Below are 20,477 nucleotides of genomic sequence, written 5' to 3'. Positions count from 1 at the left end.
AATAAAGGCATGTACATATGTAAATATATTTATATATGAGGATGGGGAAATAGATTTATGTCCATATACTTATAGGTTTAGTATTAAGGTAGCAGATGGACATTGGGCCTCTACTCAAGTACGCCCTCAATGTAAGAATACTTTGTTCTAGTAAGCTGGCATTCCATGATGCTCACCTTCCCGACATGGTAACTGAAGACAAAGCAGGTGAATAAGCAAATGTGGTGAACAAAGCTGATGGTGTCTTGCTATCAAAAAATATAGCATCCGAGGTCTTAAAGGCTTGAAGGTAAACAAGTGCCCATCTACCTCAGAAGCAAAAAAAGCCCACATGGAAGAAGCACACCAGCCAGTGTGATTACGAGGTGCCAAAGGGATCAGTTATCATCCATCAAAGAACAAAAATATAATATCATTGATAATGAGGGGAAGTGTGGAGTGGAGACACAAAGCCCATATGTAGGCAACTGGACATCCCCTTACAGAAGGGTCGCGGGGAAGAGATAAGCCAGTCAGGCTATAGTGTAGCAATGATGAAACACAACTTTCCTCTAGTTCCTAAATGCTTCCTCCCACCCACTATCATGATCCCAATTCTACCTTACAAATCTGGCTAGACCAGAGGATGTACACTGGTACTGATAGGAACTGGAAACACAGGGAATCCAGGACGGATGATCCCTTCAGGACCAGTGGTGAGAGTATTGATACTGGGAGGGTGGAGGGAGCATAGGTTATAGAGGGGTAACCAATTATAAGGATCTACATATAACCTCTTCCCCGGGGAAGGGAAAGAGGTTGAAGGGAGACATCAGACGGGGCAAGATATGAAAAATAATAATTTATACATTAGCAAGGGCTCATGAGGGAGGGGGGAGGGGGGAGGGGGAAAAATGAGGACCTGATGCCAGGAGCTTCAGTAGAGAGAAAATGTTTTGAGAATGATGAGGGTAATGAATGTACAGATGTGCTTTATACAATTGGTGTATGTATGGATTGTGATAAGAGTTGTATGAGCCCCCCAATAAAATGATTTTTTTTTTAAAGAACTTGAGAAACAATTCAAGCCTGGAGTTGAAATATTGAAGTTCTATGGGCAAAATGCAAACTCTTGAACGATACACTGATGACACAACCTTGCTTGTTGAAAGTGAGGAGGACTTGAAGCACTTGCTGATGAAGGTGATGAACTGCTGCCTTCAGTGTGGATGACAACTCAATGTAAAAAGAAAGCCACAATCCTCACAGCTGGGCCAATAGACATTGTGATAGAAGGAGAAAGACTGAAGTTGAGTTGCCAAGGATTTCATTTTGTTTGGATCCATAATGTCGTGAAGACGGCAGTCAAGAAAATCAATTGATGCAGTTCACTGAGCAGATCTGCTACACGAGATGATTTAAATTGTTGAAGATTAAGCTAGAGGCCTCCTGGGCATCTGACCCAAGTCATGATATTATCAACAGCCACATATGACTGTTTAAGTTGGACCGTAAATAAGGAAGACCAAAGAAGTTTTAATGCATTTAAATCATGGTGTTGTCAAAGAATATGTAACGTTTATAAATTATCCAGGGCTCATGAGGGAAGGAGGGAAGCAAAAAAAAAAAAAAAGAGAAGCTAATATCAAGGGCTCAAGTAGAAAGAAAATGTTTTGAAAATAATGATGGCAACATATGCACAAATGTGCTTGACACAATGGCTGGATGGATGGATTGTGATAAGAGCTGTATGAGCCCCCCAATAAAATGATTAAAAAAAAAAAAGAATATGTAACGTATCATGGACTGTCAGAAGAACAAACAAATGTTTCTTGGAAGGCACACATCCAGAATGCTTTCTAGATGCAAGGATGGTAAGACTTCCTTTCACATACTTGGGACATGTAGAGGCCAGTCCCCACTTTGGTCCAGTAGGTCCGTGAAAAAAAGCAAGACTGTCAAGGAGAGATATGAATGCAGTGACTGCAACAATAGGTTCCGACATAAAAATGATTGTAAGGATGGCCCAGGCCCAGGCAGCGTTTCATTCTGTCGTGCGCAGGCTCACTGTGAGTCAGCACTTACCCAGCCACACCTCACAACAACAACATAGGGTTTAAGATTACAAAACATATGATTTGGAGGGTACACAACTCAGTCCATAACAATACAGGATAAATCCACAAAATTGTGTAAGTATTCCCAACACGTCCACATGAGAACACAATTATATATAAGAAAGAATTCAACAAGTTTAAATTTAAACATGCTACCATTTTTCTCAGTCACAGTCAAAGCTTAAGATTACAACCAAAATCACCACATAGTAAATTAGCATGAATTTTTCTTCATCGGTTAATTATTGTGTTTGTACTCTTTTTGCTCTGTGAATTTTATTTTGGGTCTAAATATCTTTTTTGCATATTTATAATTGCCTTGAAAATACACGGTTTAATATCATGAGCTGACAATTAAAATAAAAGAATAAAACAATGATAAATGCGTATTTTACAAGTCTCATTTGACCTTTACGCTTTCATTTTAAGTTGCTATTTCCAGCATGAACTCAGAGAAATTTCAAAAACGATACAGAATTTCAGTCAACCCTTGGCTCTAAGATTCTATTGAAATCCTTTAAGGCCTAAATATCTAGAAGCTCCACTAGAGGGCAGGTTTTCAGACACCTGCAGCATTGGAATTAATGTCAGGTCTGCTTCCAATTGGTTAGTCCCATCTTTCAAATATATCCCATCAGATGGAAGGAGGGGTGGAAAGCTGGGAGGGAGTTATAATTCCAACGGATTTATTTTTAGTCCAGCCTTGACAGAAGTACCAAGCTTTGAACTTGGAAATTTTGGTTATTTTCCCAAAACTTCTGAAGATTATATATATGACACAAATGATCACATTCGCCTCTAAAAGAGAATGTACTTTTTAAAAGTATCACTACTTTATAAAACCAATTACAATTGCTTAATTATTGTACCATGTGACCATATATAATCAATAGGCAGTAAAACTGGTAGGTATCATTTAAAAATAATTTCCCAGTAGAATCCATTTCAAGTAGATAGTCTGGAGCCGATCTTTCAGGGAAGTTGTAAACATTGACAGTGCATATTTCTGAAACATTCTGAGAATGATTTTGAATAAATCCGGGAAGTTAGGGCTTTTATCTGAGTAACTGTTAGGAAGAGTTTAAAAAAAAAACAAAAAACTCCACTGATGGTCTATTTTACAGACTCCAGGGATTCTGTAGGGTTGGTTCTCATCAAAAGATGCGAGGGTTTTCTAAAGGAGAAATGACCTCAACAGGCACCAGAGAGATTTGCAGTTCAAACCTACCCAGCCAGTGATTCCTCGGGAGAAAAGCGGAGCCTGGTGATGAAAGCCTAAAAAACCCCATACGGTAGTTTGCTCGGTCACAGGCAGTTGCTATGACTTGTCATTGACTTTCCTGCATCGAGCAACAAACATCCTCTCAGATGTGTGTTTTCATTTGAGAAGGAAAGCCCTATGCAGACTCTACCTATATATTACCAAGATTATGCTCAAGAGATCATTAACATGTCTTTGAATTGAATCAGGATTCAAAGATTAAACATATTTTATTACTTCCTATGTGTAAGAATTGTGGGAAAGAATCAAACCATGCATTGATCCAACAAAGCCGACCTCATCCTCATCTTCATTTGGTTGGGGGAAAGTTTAGAAATGGAATCACACTTTTGTAGGCCAAAAATATATATATAAGGATGCGGTTTAAAAAGAACTGCCATTAAGGCTATAATTCATACTTGCAGGAGTTTATTCAAAATAAAATGTGCTTAAACTTATCATTGCCGTCAGTGCATGTCTGTAGATAAGTTCTCTTGGTAACATATTAATCGTGTTAGTGTGCTCTCAAAATCAAAACAAAGCCACCTCGGATCATTTTGGCATGCAAAGTGATCTGCCAGGCCAGTTAAATTCAAGGCAGAGGGATCAGCTCAGGTTATGGTGGCTGTGTTGGGATTCCAAACAGATAAAAGATTTTCTCAGTAATGCATTTTCTCAAAGGAAACAGGATCATCACAGGCATTTGATAGGAAGATGGGTTAAGGAGATTAAAAGTTTCATTGGTGATTAAAAAAAAAAGCTAGACACTTTACACATGGGGAAAAGTTTTTTCTTAATCACAGTTCATCTGCTCATTCTTCAAGGGTAGGAAGGAAGGGCTGTGCTGGGCAAATTTCAATGAAAAGCTTTACCCCACCCATCCCACCCCATCCTGATCTCGCCCCTTCAGACTTCTTCTTATTCCAAAGGTTAAAGAACATTCAAAAGGAACATAGTTTCAGTGCATGCTAGATGCGCAAGCTGCCATTTTGACTTGGTGTAGATTGAAGAGCTCAGGTTCTTCGGGGAAAGGTTAGAGACATGGGACACCACCTTTAAGAAGTATATAGACCCCATGGTGGTTATGTCAAGAAACCATAGCTTTATGTTTTGATATTTTTGTCAAATAAAGGTTTATATGCTTTTGTAGCAGTACTTTTAACTTACCTTTGTATTTTAAAATATTTGCTCTCTTGGAAGTAGCTCAAAATCTATTTTAAAAAAATTTTTAAACTTATTTTAAAGCTTTTAAAAATAAAATAGTTCTGTGTGTCAAAGGTAGTCTAGATCAGTTTTTTAGGGCACACACATACGTGGTGGGGTTATTTAAATAGTTATACCTGAAATGTCAACACCATCTGCTTGAAAAGCACTGAAGTTATTCCATAGGCGTTCCACCTGACCTGTTCTTTTAATGTCTGAACTGTTTTTTGTATATATTTCACAGTTACTAGCACAGATTTAACTATGTCTTATGACATTTAGTGGACTCATAGTTTATACAGGATCAAGTCCAAATATGTCATTTAAGGACCTGCACAATTTTATCTTCCATACGCATCAGCTTCATGCCCTTGGATTCCTGTGATCTTTGGATACTTATATTTATGTTCATTCTTGTACTTTTTTCAGGGCCTGAAATATTCATACATCCATTCTTCTGAATGGATTCAAACATGGAGATGTGGCAGAACCAGGCAGCATTTCTTTCTGTTACATTACGCCAGGAGTCAGAGCTCACTTGATAGAAACTGACAACAACATACTGCCCATGATAAAAAGTTCTCATCTTTACAAGGTCTCTTCATATGAACTGTATATATATATATAATGGCCTCTTCTCTTACTTCTTCAGAAAAATAAGTTAGTAGTTCCTACATCCTTGCCTAGCATTTTATCCTTAAAATCCATACGGGTTATGGAAACCGTAATCTTCTGGAGAACACGGAGTATGCTTTATTCTTCCTCATATTCATGTATGGAGTTGTAGTTACAGTTTTCAGATGATCCGTTCTAAGAAATATAATTGACCTGACAAACTAAGCTACTAAATCCACATAGAATATTTTCTTATCTTGAATCTCCTTAGAATATCTGCACACCATTCCTATCCCACTGTTGCTCACTGGGTCTCAGGTTGCTGGAAACTAGGCCACTGGTGATTCATGTTCTGGCTTCTACCTTCAGGAGCCACTCAAGGGAGGAGAGAGCTTCTGAGTGGTGCCAACTGTTAGTGGACTCTACTGCTAACAACAAGGTTAAAGCTCTGCTCTGAAGGCGCCCCGGAGGAAAGGCCTGGTGATCTAGTTCTGAACATTGAGCCATTGAAAACCCTACGAAGTACAGTTCTGTTCTGATGCACATGGAGTCTCCCTGAGTAGGAATTAACTCCAACACCACAGTTGCTGTTGGTTGGCTAAAGGGAGAAAACACACCATTGTACTTTTGTTTCCTTGTAGGTCTAAAACATCCATCGCAGTAGCTGAATCTAGTAAACTGAACAGCCACATATTTACAAACATAGACAACTTTCATTTTTTATTCAAAGACTAGAACTCTTAGTGTTTATTTTGATTTTATCTCTAATGATTGTTGAACTCTATTCTGAGGATTCCCTTATCTGACCAAGGGCTTGCCTAAAGTGATCTTGCATTTGCAGGCTGTTAAAGATCCATGAAATATTCTGCTTCACTTTCTGTGTGACCTGGAATTAATACTCCTAAATATAGCCAACTTTACCAACAAACACAATTTTTTTAAAAATTCAAGTAAGAACAAATAACAAAAACACAAATATTTTCTTAATCTTCCACTATGTAAATCTATTGTATCGTGTTTGAGATCCTTGTCATGTTTATTATAGCCAATATTTCACATCTATTGAACATAATGCTTTTTCTAATATTTAAAGGCATCAATTCATAAATGAACTCTTCTCATAGAAATTTTCTTATATTTGTAGTTTAACAAAAAATCTTTAGAAATGTTCATGGAAATCCTTTTATTTTGTCCATGCCTTTTAAACGTCTTTGGAAAAGGACAATTTTTATAAGAAGCAGTCCTTCGAGTATGGAATGCAGTAAGGAAAACAAGTACCCAAGTGCCACATCTGTTTCCCAGACATGCTCTGGTTTTTCCTCAGTGAAATAAGGGGGCCAAGCTCTGGGATATCAGATGCCACTTTCAAAGAAGCATAAAACTTCAACTATTGGGCTCTTCTCATCTGGAGCCAAAGAGAAAGCAGCAAACCCAAGGTCCTGAAAAGAAGCAATCTACCGGACTCATGGTCCCCATGACCGGGGCTTCTTCTGTCCTGCGAGCAGAACTCGAGAGTGTCAGCTACCTCTGCTCCCCGTTCTGATTAGGCCACAACTGATGGAAGGGCGAAAAGACAGGAAGGGAGAAAAATGTGGAACAAAATTCCACATTCCCATTCAAAACAACAAATACATGTCCAGGACTGATGAAGACTGGAGATCACCTTTGAACCTTGAACCAAAACTATCCCCTCAAATACCTTTTAGGTAATTAGCAGGTTGGCTCAGAAAGGAAAGAATGTCAGCCTCAATACTAGTATCTTTTATAAATATCATCTATATGAAATCAAGTAGTCAACAAAAAATCTAAAGCAGTGATGAGAAGGGGGCAGGGAACCTGGGCGATTTGCATAAAACGACAAGAACAGAAATAATGAGAAGGTTGACACAGTATGAAGAATGAAATCCATGTCACCAGCTGATACGCAGAGAAGTTATTCCTTGGGAAATTGTTCTGTTGTGAACGCTTTCACTAAAGTTTTTTTTTTTAAGCATAAAACTTAAGCCTTAAACTGCAATTCAATCTCAGTCCATCTTATTTCTAGATAATTTATGTTACTGGTTCAATGTCCTCTCTTTGCACAACTCAACATTCTTGCACTTCATTCTTAGCAAGTAGGTATCTTGAAAAGAACATGTATCTAAATTCCGACAGTTATGGTGAAGCAAGCATATTAGATTTTATGGCAGGCTTTGCTAAAGCAACCCAATCTGCTCTCCATCACCACTTGGGTTTGGGTACATCTATTTGTGCAATGTGCTAGACAAAACCATGCTTCTCGGTGCCAGAATCAGACTCTGCCCAGTATCTTCTTTTAAAAACATGCCAGCACAGAAGGTAGCCCTGGTGTAGTCATTCAGAAATTCCTATATATCCAATGACTGTACATCTAAATCAGAAATGCAAGAGAATACAGGAGATCCCATCAGCTTCTTAACTGAGTGATGAAGACTCATCCCAACTTAAACATGGAGCCCAAGTCCTGAGATGGTATAGCTGCCTTCACAAACAAAACAGCCACAAATCTATCGGTGACAGAACTAAGTCCACATCTGTTCTTCAGTGATGCATGGACAATCTAAGAAAATGGGACAGGTCTGAAGAAAAAGCTTCCTTCTGGTGCAAATCGCCCCAAAAGGAGCCAGACATATAACCTATGCATTTCATTTACCCATCCAAAGGGAGAAGGGTGGTAACTTAGACACCCATTCACTTCCCCCAGCGATCTCCATAGCTTTGGCCATGGGCCATAATTGACACCGGTGAGAACATAGGAGTACCAAAAGCAAAGATCCTGAATGTCGTCACTCTTATCAGCATTTAAGCTCTGCCCCACCGAATCTATGGCCCTTGCTACGTGTGCTAAACCACAGCAGCTGTCCTAACCACAAGCCAAAGGGGCTTGGTTAGAAACAGGATCAACAAAGAGAACGTGTAGAAGCAGCTCAGCAGTTAGCAATGCACAGCGTCTGACTCCTGGGAAACCACGGCAGTCCACAGATCGGTGCTGCATACTTCAGGCCTGGAGGGGCTTTTGGTCAACTGTGATGCCTTGCAGCTCAGAGGGGAACACGGAAAGGCAGCTACAGGAACGGACAGCCTGTCTACATGTCTACTTAGATGAGATTGGGCTATGCGTCATTACTAAGAACGCGCTGAGCTACACACACGCACGCACGCACACAGGCACGCATAGCATGCCAGCAGCAGCCAAGGACAAAAATAAATACTTCAACACGAAGTACGGTCACAGACTCAGGTCGGTCTGTCTTGAGCGCTGGATTCTCATCAAAGACTTAAGATGACTGGTGGTGCGGGGCTGCGGTTCATGGAGACGGTGCCCCGTCTGCACTCGGATTCCCTCGATTATTTGCAGCCTTCACTATGGTTATTCTTCCCGCAACCCTCCCTCTGCGGGCCCACTTGCCTCAGCTAACCTGGGGTCTCACGAAGCCGCCTCCAGGCTCTTTTTCACTGTGGAACATACAGCATGTGAGGTTTCATTGTTCACCACCTGCACCTTTCTCCTTTCCCCCAGCACCCTCCCCCGCCCCACCCCCGCCACCATTTCACCCAGACTGTGCGAGTCTATCAAGAGGAAAACAACACTGTGACACTCAGAACAAACTTCTCCTGTCAGATGCACACAGGGGCCCTCTGTTGCACAATCTGCTCTTGTCCCTTATGCAATAGAGATTCCACTCCCAGATACGAGATCCAGACTGCAGATCAGCGGGGAGACTGATTTCTGCCCTTCCTTTGGGCAAAAGAATACTTATCTCCTCATTCTGCCTTCCTCTCAAGTTGCAGCTAGACCTGGGGAGATGTAAATATGTAAGGAAAACCCAAGACCATATTCACGCGTTATCCTTTTCAGAGTGCCAGCACTTCTCGGTTGTCTTATCACAGGCTGCGGCAACTCCTTATTCAACATGGTATGCTGAAAAAACAAAAACTCGCAGCCCAGTGTGCTGGGTGGACAGCCGGAGTTACCATCGGACACTGGTCTTTTTGTTCCTGCACATTGGTGGGTGGGATCGGGCTGCGGGCAAAGTTTCTATGTCTCTTTCTTACAGCCTCGGGCTATCCACAGTCCGTCTGGAGCAGACATAACACGGGAAACCTCAACGATTGTTGCTGGCGTTTAATATTTATTAAACACCCACAACTGGTCCAGACACTCTCCGATGTGACGCTTGCCTTTTCTTAGACGTTTCACACACAAAAAGAAAGGGGGGGGGGGGGAGAAACCATACTTTGACTGAAAGCTAAACACTGTTTAACTGTTTTAAGGCAACAAGAATGCACATTCCTCAAATATCTCTAATTGCCTTCCACCACCCAAGGCAATGCTCTGCTTCCTTCCATTAAGAACCGTTATTAGCTCGATGCATTCATTCTAGGCACACATTTCTCAGCAGCCTCTTTAAACATCCAGCTACACTCCTCAGTAGCTTGGGCTGGAAAAGAAAGCCATCTTGTTAAAAAAAAAAAAAAGTCTTGAAATTCTCTTTCAGGAAATAAATATGATGGTTGCATATGCGATACCTTTTCAGCCTGTGAAGTGTTCGCCCTTGCCTTAGGTCCCTGCCTTTCTCGTCCTTAGAACCCAGGCTTAGAGTCTCCAGTTAACTTCATCCATGCAGGTTATGTCAGGGGGTTGGGATGACAGTGCAAACCCAAAATCCATTGGCAGGGTCCCCCCATGGATTAAACCTCCAGTGAATCCCCTCCGACCGTGGTTCAGGGAAGTGACTAGGCTTGCTAACGGAGCGCATTGGAGAGTGAATTGATTAAAATCACTTAAAATGTAGCACCTTCTCATTCATTCTCCCATTTGACACATTTTCACTTTGTTCATGTGGGAACTCCTTTTTCCACTAACCCTGTACTTTACCAAACAAGGTGTCCTTTCTAGGGACTGGTCTCTCCTGATAACCTATGCACAACATGTGAGACAACGTTTTACCATCCTTTCTTCTAAGGTATATGTATTTCTTTCGAGACCTAATTTTTTGTTCTTCTGCTAGTCGGTGCTACGTCCATATTCTTCGCCAACACCATAACTCAAATTCTTCTGTGGACTTTCTGGTTCATTGTGCAGTTTTCAAATGCATTTGAGGTGATTAAAAAGACCATGGTTGGAGTTAAGTTTCACCTTAGTCCCCAAAGTAACCTCCCTGCTTTTCCACACTCTAAAGAGATCTTGTATTGCATATTTACTCAACGCAATGCATCATTGGCTCTCTTGACTGCTGTTTTCATGAGCATGGATTGTGCAGCTGAGCAAGATAAAATCTCAACCGCATGTAAAAGCTGGACATGTAAGTGACATCCTTATTCCTTAACACTTTAAATAGGTTTTCGCAGTAGATTTGTCCAATACAATAAGTCTTTTAGTTTCTTGGTTGTTGCTCCCATGAATGTTGATTATTAGTCCAAGAAAAATGAAATCCTTGCCAACTTCAATCTTTTCTCCATTTATTATGATTTTGTCTATTGGCCCATTTGTAGGAATTCTGGTTTCCTTTACATTGAGTTGGAATGTTTTGGCTTATAGCTAGCAAGTTTGTGTCATCTGTCAATGAGTTTTCCTCCAATCCTGTCACCATGTTCTTCTTCTTATCATTCACTTTCTTGGACTATTTACTCATCATTCAGATTGAACAGTATGGTGAAAGGACTCAATCCTAAAGAACACCTTTTCCTGATTTAAAACCACATACTTGTAGTTTGTCCTGTTCAAACTGCCTCTTGGTCTGTGTTCAGGTTCTACGTGAGCACAATAATGCATCCCATTTTCCCCAATGTGATTCATTCTTTGTTAAAATCTACACAATCAAATGATTTTGCATAGTCACTAAAACACAAGTAGACAGCTTTCTGATATTCTCTTCTTTCAGCCAAGTTCCATTTGATATCAGAAATGATGTCACTCATTTCACATCACTTCTGAATGGGGCTTGCATTTCTGATAGCTCCCTGCTGATGTACTGCTGGAAGCGTTTTTCAGTTATCCTCAACAAAAATTTACTTGCATGTGATATTAATGATATCACTGGATAACTTCCAACATTCTGTTAGGTCACCTTTCTTTGGAATGGGCACAAATGTGAATCTCTTTCAGCTGGTTCGCCAGGTAACTCATTTGCACATTTCTTGCCATAGACTCGTGACGTTTCCAGTGTTTCATCAGCTTGTTTAAACATTTCATTTTAAGCTTTGTATTTTCCTAATACCTTCAGTGCAGCTTAAACTTCTTCCTTTAATACCATAAGTTCTTGGTTATATGCTGCTTCTTGAAATGACTGAATGTCAACCGACTCTTTTTTTATACCATAACTCTGTGTATTCCTTCCTCTTCTTTTGATGCTTCCTGCAATAGTTATTTCATAGAATCCTTTAACATTGCCACTTGAGGATTAGATTTTTCTTCAGTTCTATCAGCTGAGTTACAGAGTGTGTCCTTGCATTCTGGTATTCTAATTCCAGGTCTTAGTACATGTCATTGTAAGTCCTTACTTTGTCTTGTTAAGGTGCTCCCTCCCTGTTGGTATTTCCTGGACAGTGCTTGTATTTCATCCTTTCTTCCCATCGTTTAAGCTACTCTACACTCAAAATAGAGTCTCAGAATCTTTTCAGACCCCTACCTTGTTCTTCTCTGTCTTTTCTGCCTTTTTAATGAACATTCAGCTTTCTTTATGTATGATGTTCTTGATTTGATCTGATAACTCATCTATTTTTTTCTGTCATTAGCATTCAGTGTATCGAATCTGTCCTTGGATAGTCTCTAAATCCAGGTGTGTTGTACTCAATGCTGTATTTTGGCTCGCATGGACTTTACTTTTTTTTTCTTCAGCATCAACCTGGACTTAGACATAAGCAAGTGATCATCTGTTTCACATTGGATGCCTGGCCTTTGTATGGCTGATGATATTGAGCTTCCCCACCATCTCTTCCCACAGATGCAATCAATTTCATTCATGTGTATTCCATCTGGGGAGATATACTTGTATAGTCACTGCTTATGTTGCTGAAAAAAGGGTCTTTGCAACAAAGAAGTCATTAGTGTTACAAAATCCTATCATGCAATCACTAGGCATATTTCTCTCACCAAGGTCGTGCTTTTCAACTTAACTTCTTGGTGTTAGGTGCCATTGAGTCGGTTCTGATTCAGAGCGAACCTAAGAACAACCTAAGGAAGCCCTGTCAGGTCCCATACCATCCTCACAATTGTTCTTATGTGTGAGCTCATTGGTGTAACTACTGTGTCACTCCATTTTGCTGAAGGGCTTCCTCTTTCTCTCTGCCCCACTACATTACCAAACATCACGAGCTTCCCCAGAGATTGTTCTCCCTAACAACATACTCAAAGTACATGAGATGGAATCTTGCCATCTTGCCTCCAAGGAGCTTTTCAAATTCTAATTCTATTCCAACTTTTGCCTTCCAACCGTAGTGATTATCAGTGCATCTTGATTGCACATTTAGTCCATGTCAGACTGAAAAAGTTGGTAGAATTCTTCCAATTCTTCCTTTTTTTGATTTAGTGGTTAATGTATAAATATGAAGAATAGTCATGTTAACTAGTCTTCCTAGTAAGTAGGTATGTAGATACTATGCTCTCAGCTCTTGGTCTGGTTAAGATACTTTGTCAATACTTAAGACAAAGGCATTAATTTTTTCTTTTCTCTACTTTTTTTTTGTCTTCCTAGATTTCAAAACTTATCCAGCTTTCCAAAACTTATCAAGAAATTGAAAATACTCTAGATTGAGTCAGAAGAAGAGTCCTGGTGCGTAGTGGTTACATATTGGACTGTGATCCACAAGGTCCACAGTTCGAAACCACCAGCTGCTCCAAGGGAGAAAGACTGGGTTTTCCATTCCCATAAACAGTTACAATTTCAGAAACTCACAGGGGCAGTTCTATCTTGTCCTAGAGGGTTGCTCAAAGTTGGTATCCACTCAATGGCAGTGACTTGTTTGTTTGTTTGTTCAGAGGGGTGTTGGGTGCCAGGAGCATCTTACTCCTCAAAGTGACCACTTGACTTTTAAACACTATAAAGGGGTCTTTTATAACAAATTTGTCTGCTGCAATATAACATTTTATTTTTTGACAGATGCTTCCATCGAAGTTGATTGTGGATCCAAATGAGGTTAAATCCTGAAAATCTACAAGATTTTCTTCATTTATCATGATGTTGCTAGCTGTGAGGATGTTTGCTTTCTTCATGTTGAGATGTAATTAGGTCTTTTAATCTTCATGAGCAAGTGCTTCAAGTCTTCACTTACAACAACAAAGTTGTGCTCTCTGCATATTGTAAGTGGTCAGGAGTCTTCCTCCGATTCTGATCTTGGGTTCCATTTCACACTTCAGCTTCTCAGATTATTGGCTCGGCATCCATGTTGGAAGAGTAGGGTGCAAGGAGAACACCCTTATGCACCCCTTTCCTGATTTTCAAACTGCAATAACTCCTCGTTCTGCTCAAACCACTGCTTCTTAGACTAAAAATAGGCTTCAGATGAACACAATTAAATGTTCTGGAATTCCCATTCTTTTCAATAATTTGTTATGTCCCATAGAGTCAGAGGTCTTTGCAAAATGAAAAGAACACAGAAAAACACCTTTCTGATATTTTCTGCTCACAGCCTACATCCATTTGCCATTAACAATTATATCTCTCACTCTATGTCCTGCTCTGAATTGAGCTTGAATTTCGGATCTTCACCATTTTTTAACTATCTTCAGCAAAACGTTACTTTCGTATGATATTAATATAATTGTTTGATAATTTTTGCATTCTGTTGGATCACCTTTCTTAGAAATGCTCATAAATATGATCTCTTTCAGTTGGTTGACTCATTAGGTAGCTCTCATCTAAATTTCTTGGCAGAGACAAGTGAGTGCATCCAGTCACATCCCATCTTATTGATAAAAAAATTGACAATGCCATGAAAGCGATGACAAGCCTGACCCTTCCATTATGTAGTTGTGATTTTCTCCTTGAAGGAAAATCATTTATATGGTTGCTTTCCCACCATATGCCAATTCCCCACTAATCATTCATCTAATACTTTAATATCAATTGATAGGCAATTGTACTCAGTAAGTACTGAAAGGATTCAATAAACATGCTTAATGTGTGAATTAAAGATACGTGAAGATACGTTTCTCTTCTTCTACTGTCAGAACTCTAAACCAGACATTGGGTTCCTGGTGGCAAGACCTTTTGGTGACTCAGAGATTATTGTTTCTCAACAGTTATATATTTGGGGAAAGTACCTGTGCTCCGTTTCACTCTTCTCATGTGAGTTCTTACCTTGAGTTGCTGCTAGCCTTTAAAGGTAGTGCTTACAAAATGCAAGGGGGATCATGTGCTTTTGTTGACACTGGTTTAAAAAACAACTACCCATTCTCCTTCCTTTATTGGATTGGTTAATTCCTACATACTCTGTATTTGGGAAAACAGTGGACTTATGCCCAGTGAATCTGTCAGTTTTCAAGGTCAGAAGTGAAGGCTGATATGTGTTGATCATAAAAGAATTATTCAAAGGTAAACCTGGCAATTTAGGACCTTCAAAATTTCTTGAATACCACGACTGCCTTGTGTACATGTCCCAAACAGAAACCTGCTCTTCCTCGATTTCTTCATATCTCACCACCCACCCAAGTATTCACACCACAAGCCCGAGTCATTCCTGTCTCCTCCTTATCCTCCACCCCCAACATTCACGCAGTCAACAGATCCTATCAGTTCTACACCTTAATCACCTCTGAAATCTATCCCTCTCCTCAATACCAATGCCATCTCTTGACACATCCTTATTATTGGAATGGCATCCCAATGGCATCTTCACCGTTCTGGAAGAAAAAGCATTTTTAATTGAGAAGCAGCTCATGCCATCCCCTACTTAATGACCTTCTCATAGCTTCCCTCTGTAAAACCAATTAACCAAATGCCCCAGTGAGATAGACAGATAGATGATGGTTGATGATGGATAGATAGATAGATAGATAGATACATACATACATACATACATAATTTCCTCACTAATAAAGAGGCTTTTGGAGTTCCTGAGTAGATCATAATGGTTAAGCACCCAACTGATAGCCAAAAGTTTGACAGTTTGAATCCACCGAGACATTTTCGAAGTAAGGACTGACAATCTGATTCCTAAAGACCATTGTGTTGAGAATCCTACGGAGCAGTTGTACTTCACACACATGGGCTTGTCACTCAACATCAGCTAACACCACAAAACGGGTGGGGGGTGGGCGGGCAGTTGGGAACATGTGAGTCGACATGAAGGAATTGAGGAAGTAAGCCAAGCATGCGGCTAGAGGAAACCATTCCAGGAAGAAGGAGCAGCAAAAGCAACGTTTCTGAGGCTGGAGAATGGTTGAGATCAGTACGACTGCGGGACGTGAAGAAGAATGTCAAAATCGAGGTACAAAAGACTACAAGAGAAAAAAAAAAAAAAGACTACAAGAGAAATACCAGAGCACATCAGGGCACTGCCTTGGGTTCTTAAAAAACCGCCCAGCCTAAATAACCTGAACATGAAGGTTATTTCCTGTTGCTCTAATCATGTGCATAATTACTCCTCATCTTCCTCTTCATCTCCTTTATTTTTCAGTCTAAGGATGACAGGTATGGGTTTATGACCCTCTCCATAAGTTACCCAACACAGATATTGCTAATTTATTATATTCCTATAATTTAAAGATATCTCTGTTATCATTGACTCAATTTGCCTATGCATACTATACCTTTCCTATAATCTTAAGAAACGTCTAATATATAATCTTTGACCTCACCAAGCCAGAAGTCTACTTGGAAAGAAAAGACTATATAACTTGGTGGCTTCAATGGGTCCTGAAGCCCGTGAGCCGTGTTTCATTTCCAAAAGGCAAACCCAGAAAAAAGGCTTAGGTCACTTTCTACATCCTCTATATTCTAGGATGCATTGAGTCCGAATGTAGGCAGATCTGTCTATTTCCAGGGTGAGATATACAGAAGCTGAACTATGGACTGACTCATAGTAGACTTCTCCAAAGAGGAGTCTGGCAAATTAGGTCATCAAAAAAATGCTTAATTCCCCAGGTGCCCTGTATACAAGTCCTAAACAGAAACCTACTCCTCCTCCCTTATCACCTATCTCAGGAAATGACACCACCACGCACCCAATTATTTATGCCGAAATCCCAGGAATCAGCCTTGTCTCTGTCTTTTCCCTGTCCCCTACATTCAGTCAATCAACAGATTCCATCAGTGCTATATCCTAATCATCTCTCCAATCTATCATTCTCTTCCAGCCTAGTTTCTGTTCCCTGATACAGTCCTATTACTTGAATGGCATCCCAAAAGGTGGACCTTCCACCAGTGCTAGTGCCTTCCAGTACAGCTTCACAATTCTGGTAAAGACAGCAAAAGCTCATGCCACTTCTGACTTTTTTTTTCCCACAGTCATAAGAAATTACTTTAATATTAGTATACATTTCTCCCAATAAAGACATACATTTTTAACATACACTAGGCTTCTACCTCATGGCAGACAAAGGAGAAAATTAACCATTAACAGCATTTATCCCAAACTCAGTGTTGGCGGTGCCATTGGTAGCCTGGTCCAAAATATGGAATTCTCTAGATAGGCTAGGGTACTGAATACATGGTTATGTTAACAGTTTTAAGAAAGGCATATCTTTCCAAAAGTATATTCAATACACAAAAAATAGTTCTAAAAACAACCAAACCAAAAGTAATGAGCAAAAATGTTTCGTTATAACATTCCCAAACATTCTAAAGTTTGAAGTGTTTTAGCTATACATTGCTTGACCAGCTAGCTTGGTTACAGTTTTTACTAGCAGACAATTAGTACTCTAGAGAGGCGCTACACTAAACTACAATACTGCACAAACCTCCTAAGGAAGGCAACTGGAGAAGTCTAAAAAGTGATTTTTAATTATTCTAACTAACATCTGAGGTACTAAAAGAACCAGTGACCCAGGAAACATGGTAAACTACTGAGGAATTGTTCAATTTGTCTTCATCATGTTCTTCCAGAACGATCCACACCCGGTTAAGATCCAGATGGCTTACAAGTGTGACCTTCTGAGTAGGTGTGTCATTAGTCTTTTGATCAGAAGACCTTGGCGCCCTCAATGAAATTCTGACCTGAATCACACAACTCTTCTTACTTTTAATGCCCCATGACGCTCGCTGAAAAACCCAGAGCTTTACAAGAATTTCCATAGTCTGGCCCATCAACTGCTCTCGTCGTCTCGCTTTTCACTCTTCTAAGGCTATATTGTGGTCATACTCCATTTCTTTGGGTTCTTCCGGTTCCTCAAATAGGGCATCTTATCTTTTGCTTCCAGGGCTTTGCAAATATTCTTCCACCATCTCTCCTGCATAAGCACCTCCTCATTTTTAAGATATTGGCTCAATGTCATGTCATCAAAACGACGTTCCCAGGTCCTCTTCTTCACAGGGTATTGCTCGTCCTTGTTTGATATCTGCCTGCTCTGCTCTTCTAGAAGTTCCAAGAAAGCTGTGCTGACGTTTGTCTCATTTACTTCTCTGTCTATGGAACAGAGTCTGGAGAACTATTTTGTTCATGTTAAAGTATCTTGTTTAGAATACAGTAATAATTATAGAGCTGTTTCTTTTGTTTCTAACTCCTCGGGAATCCAGAATTTAATTTCTTCCTAAATACTGGACTATAAAGTTCCATGACTTCGCGTTGCTCAGTCATTCTGGAGGGACCCAGGTACAATGAGAACATTCTCTGGCTGGCAAGGTACTTATGAGTTTATATACTCCAAGTGCCTGGCATACATTAATAACTTGATACACGGTAACCATCACTAAAGAGAGGGTCCTGGTAGTTCAGTGGTAGAATTCTCCCCTCCCATGTGAGGGATCTAGGTTAGGTCCCCACTCAGTGCACCTCATGCTCAACCATTGCCTGTCTGACAGTGAAGGCTTGAGTGTTATTCTGATGCTGAACAGGTTCCAGGTGAGTTTCTTGACTAGGAGGGACTAGGAAGAAAGGCCTGGTGGTCTACTTCAAAATCAACCAAAGAAAACATTACAGATCACAATGGCATGGCCCACAAAGAATCATGGAGATAATGCAGGGCCATGCAATGTTTAATTTCACTGTACACAATGCCAATATATCACCAGTTAATATCAGTAATTATTAAAGAAAAAAATAATAGATACATGTGTATCTGGGTTGAGTGGTGTGTGTGGGTGCATGTGTGTGTTTTGAACTCTCTCAAGACAATGTATATAATGATGGCATTATTTTATTTTGTTAGACACTCTATGGAGTTACATGAGGGAGTGGCAAAATCAAAGGCTACTGTGAGGTCTCAAGGATCATGAAAGACTAGAAAACTACTGGTAAATAATCATCCCACCTACCATCTGGATCATGAAAAGTTAAGGGTTCGAATCTGAAGTCCATGGACCCCTGCAAAACTTGTACATGAACTTCAAAGTGTCCATGATCTCCTTTAAAATAACACAGAATTGTATGTGCATGCACACTATTTTGTGGAGGTGGTCTTTAGCGTCCAATAGCTTCTCAAAAGTTCTATGAACGAGAAAATTTTTCTTTAGAAAATCTGGTGTTCTGACAAAAATTTTAATATTGGCTGTGTGTTGGTGTCTAACATGACTGGCCCAAGCAATATTTTCTGCTAAGGCAAAGATCAAAAGTCTCAGGGGCAAAATAATCTCAAACAGTGGTTCTTCTACACCGTTTGCATCTGCCCAGCATGTGAGCCATTAACACATGCTTTGTGTTGATGATCTTCACATCTTTATTTGCAAAGAAATTTCACTGAAACCAGTTCAAAAGGATCCTTTAATCTGCTGTATTCAATAGCCAAATAAATTAGCCTCCTATATATATATATACAGTATATACAATTCTATGTCTCTAAAGAGCCACTATTTATGGGACATTAGCACACAGTGACCAAGCCTTCCTGTAAGCCACTCATCCACTACTTTTCATATTATACATTTATATATTTCTTTTCTAGCCCCCAAATCGCAAGGCTTGCCATGTGTTGAAATAATTTATTTCAACACTTAATGCATCATCTGTCCAGTATTTCCACATGCTATGTCATCACGATTTGACCTCAAACCATTGTTAAATATTTAATAGAGCTGTTGGATAAACAATACAAAGTATAGTTTACTTTTTAGTGTGTCTTTTACATAAAAAAATGAGCTAATACATGCTGCAAACTGTACAAGTCTTAATACTTACTATTCTGGTTGATAGAAAAGGAGATGTTAAGATAAAGAAAACTACACAGAGGATGAATTGACTAGGGAGGGCTATGAAAACTGAAAAGATGTCATAATTCTCCAATACAGGATAAATTCAGAAAGTATCTACCACCCAAATATTGGCATAATGGGAACAGTATGTGTACCCGTCTCAAAATTTAGCCACAATAACAGATGTTTTTAGTAGGAACCGAGTCATATAAGAATGCTGGAATAGCATTCAACTAAGCACTATCAAATAGAGAATTTTTTAAAAGCCTAACTCAGGCTTGAAGATAAACAAGCGGCTATCTATCTCAGAAGCAACAAAGCCCACATGGAAGAAGCACACCAGCCTGTGTGACCACAAGGTGTCAAAGGGATCAGGTATCAGACATCAAAGAACAAAAAATCATATCATTATGAATGAGGGCGAGCGCAGATTGGGGACCCAACGCCCATCTGTAGGCAACTGGACACCACCTTACAGAAGGGTCGTGGGGAGGAGACGAGCCTGTCGGGGTGCAGTGTATCAATGATGAAACATACAATTTTCCTCTAGTTCCTAAATGCTTCCTCACCACCCCGCCCCCCCACTATCATGATCCCAATTTTACCTTACAAATCAGGCTAGACCAGAGGATGTACACTGGTACAGATAGGAACTGGAAACACAGGGAATCCAGGACAGATGATCCCTTCAGGACTAGTGGTGAGAGTGGCGATACCGGGAGGGTGGAGGAAGGTAGGGGAGAAAGGGGGAACCAATTACAATGATGTACATATAACTTCCTCCCTGGGGGACAGACAACAGAAAAGTGGGTGAAGGGAGACATCGGACAGTGTAAGACATGACAAAATAATAATAATTCATGAATTATCAAGCGTTCATGAGGGAGGGGGAAAATGAGCTGATACTAAGGGCTCAAGTAGAAAGCAAATGTTTTGAGAATGATGAGGGTGACAAATATACAATTGTGCTTGACATAATGGATGGATTGTGAAAAG

The sequence above is a fragment of the Echinops telfairi genome, unplaced genomic scaffold (genome assembly GCF_000313985.2).
Source record: "Echinops telfairi isolate 266 unplaced genomic scaffold, ASM31398v2 ScPeMD7_7469;HRSCAF=8507_1, whole genome shotgun sequence".
Taxonomy (NCBI): Eukaryota; Metazoa; Chordata; class Mammalia; order Afrosoricida; family Tenrecidae; genus Echinops; species Echinops telfairi.
This window is presented reverse-complemented; position numbering follows the sequence as displayed.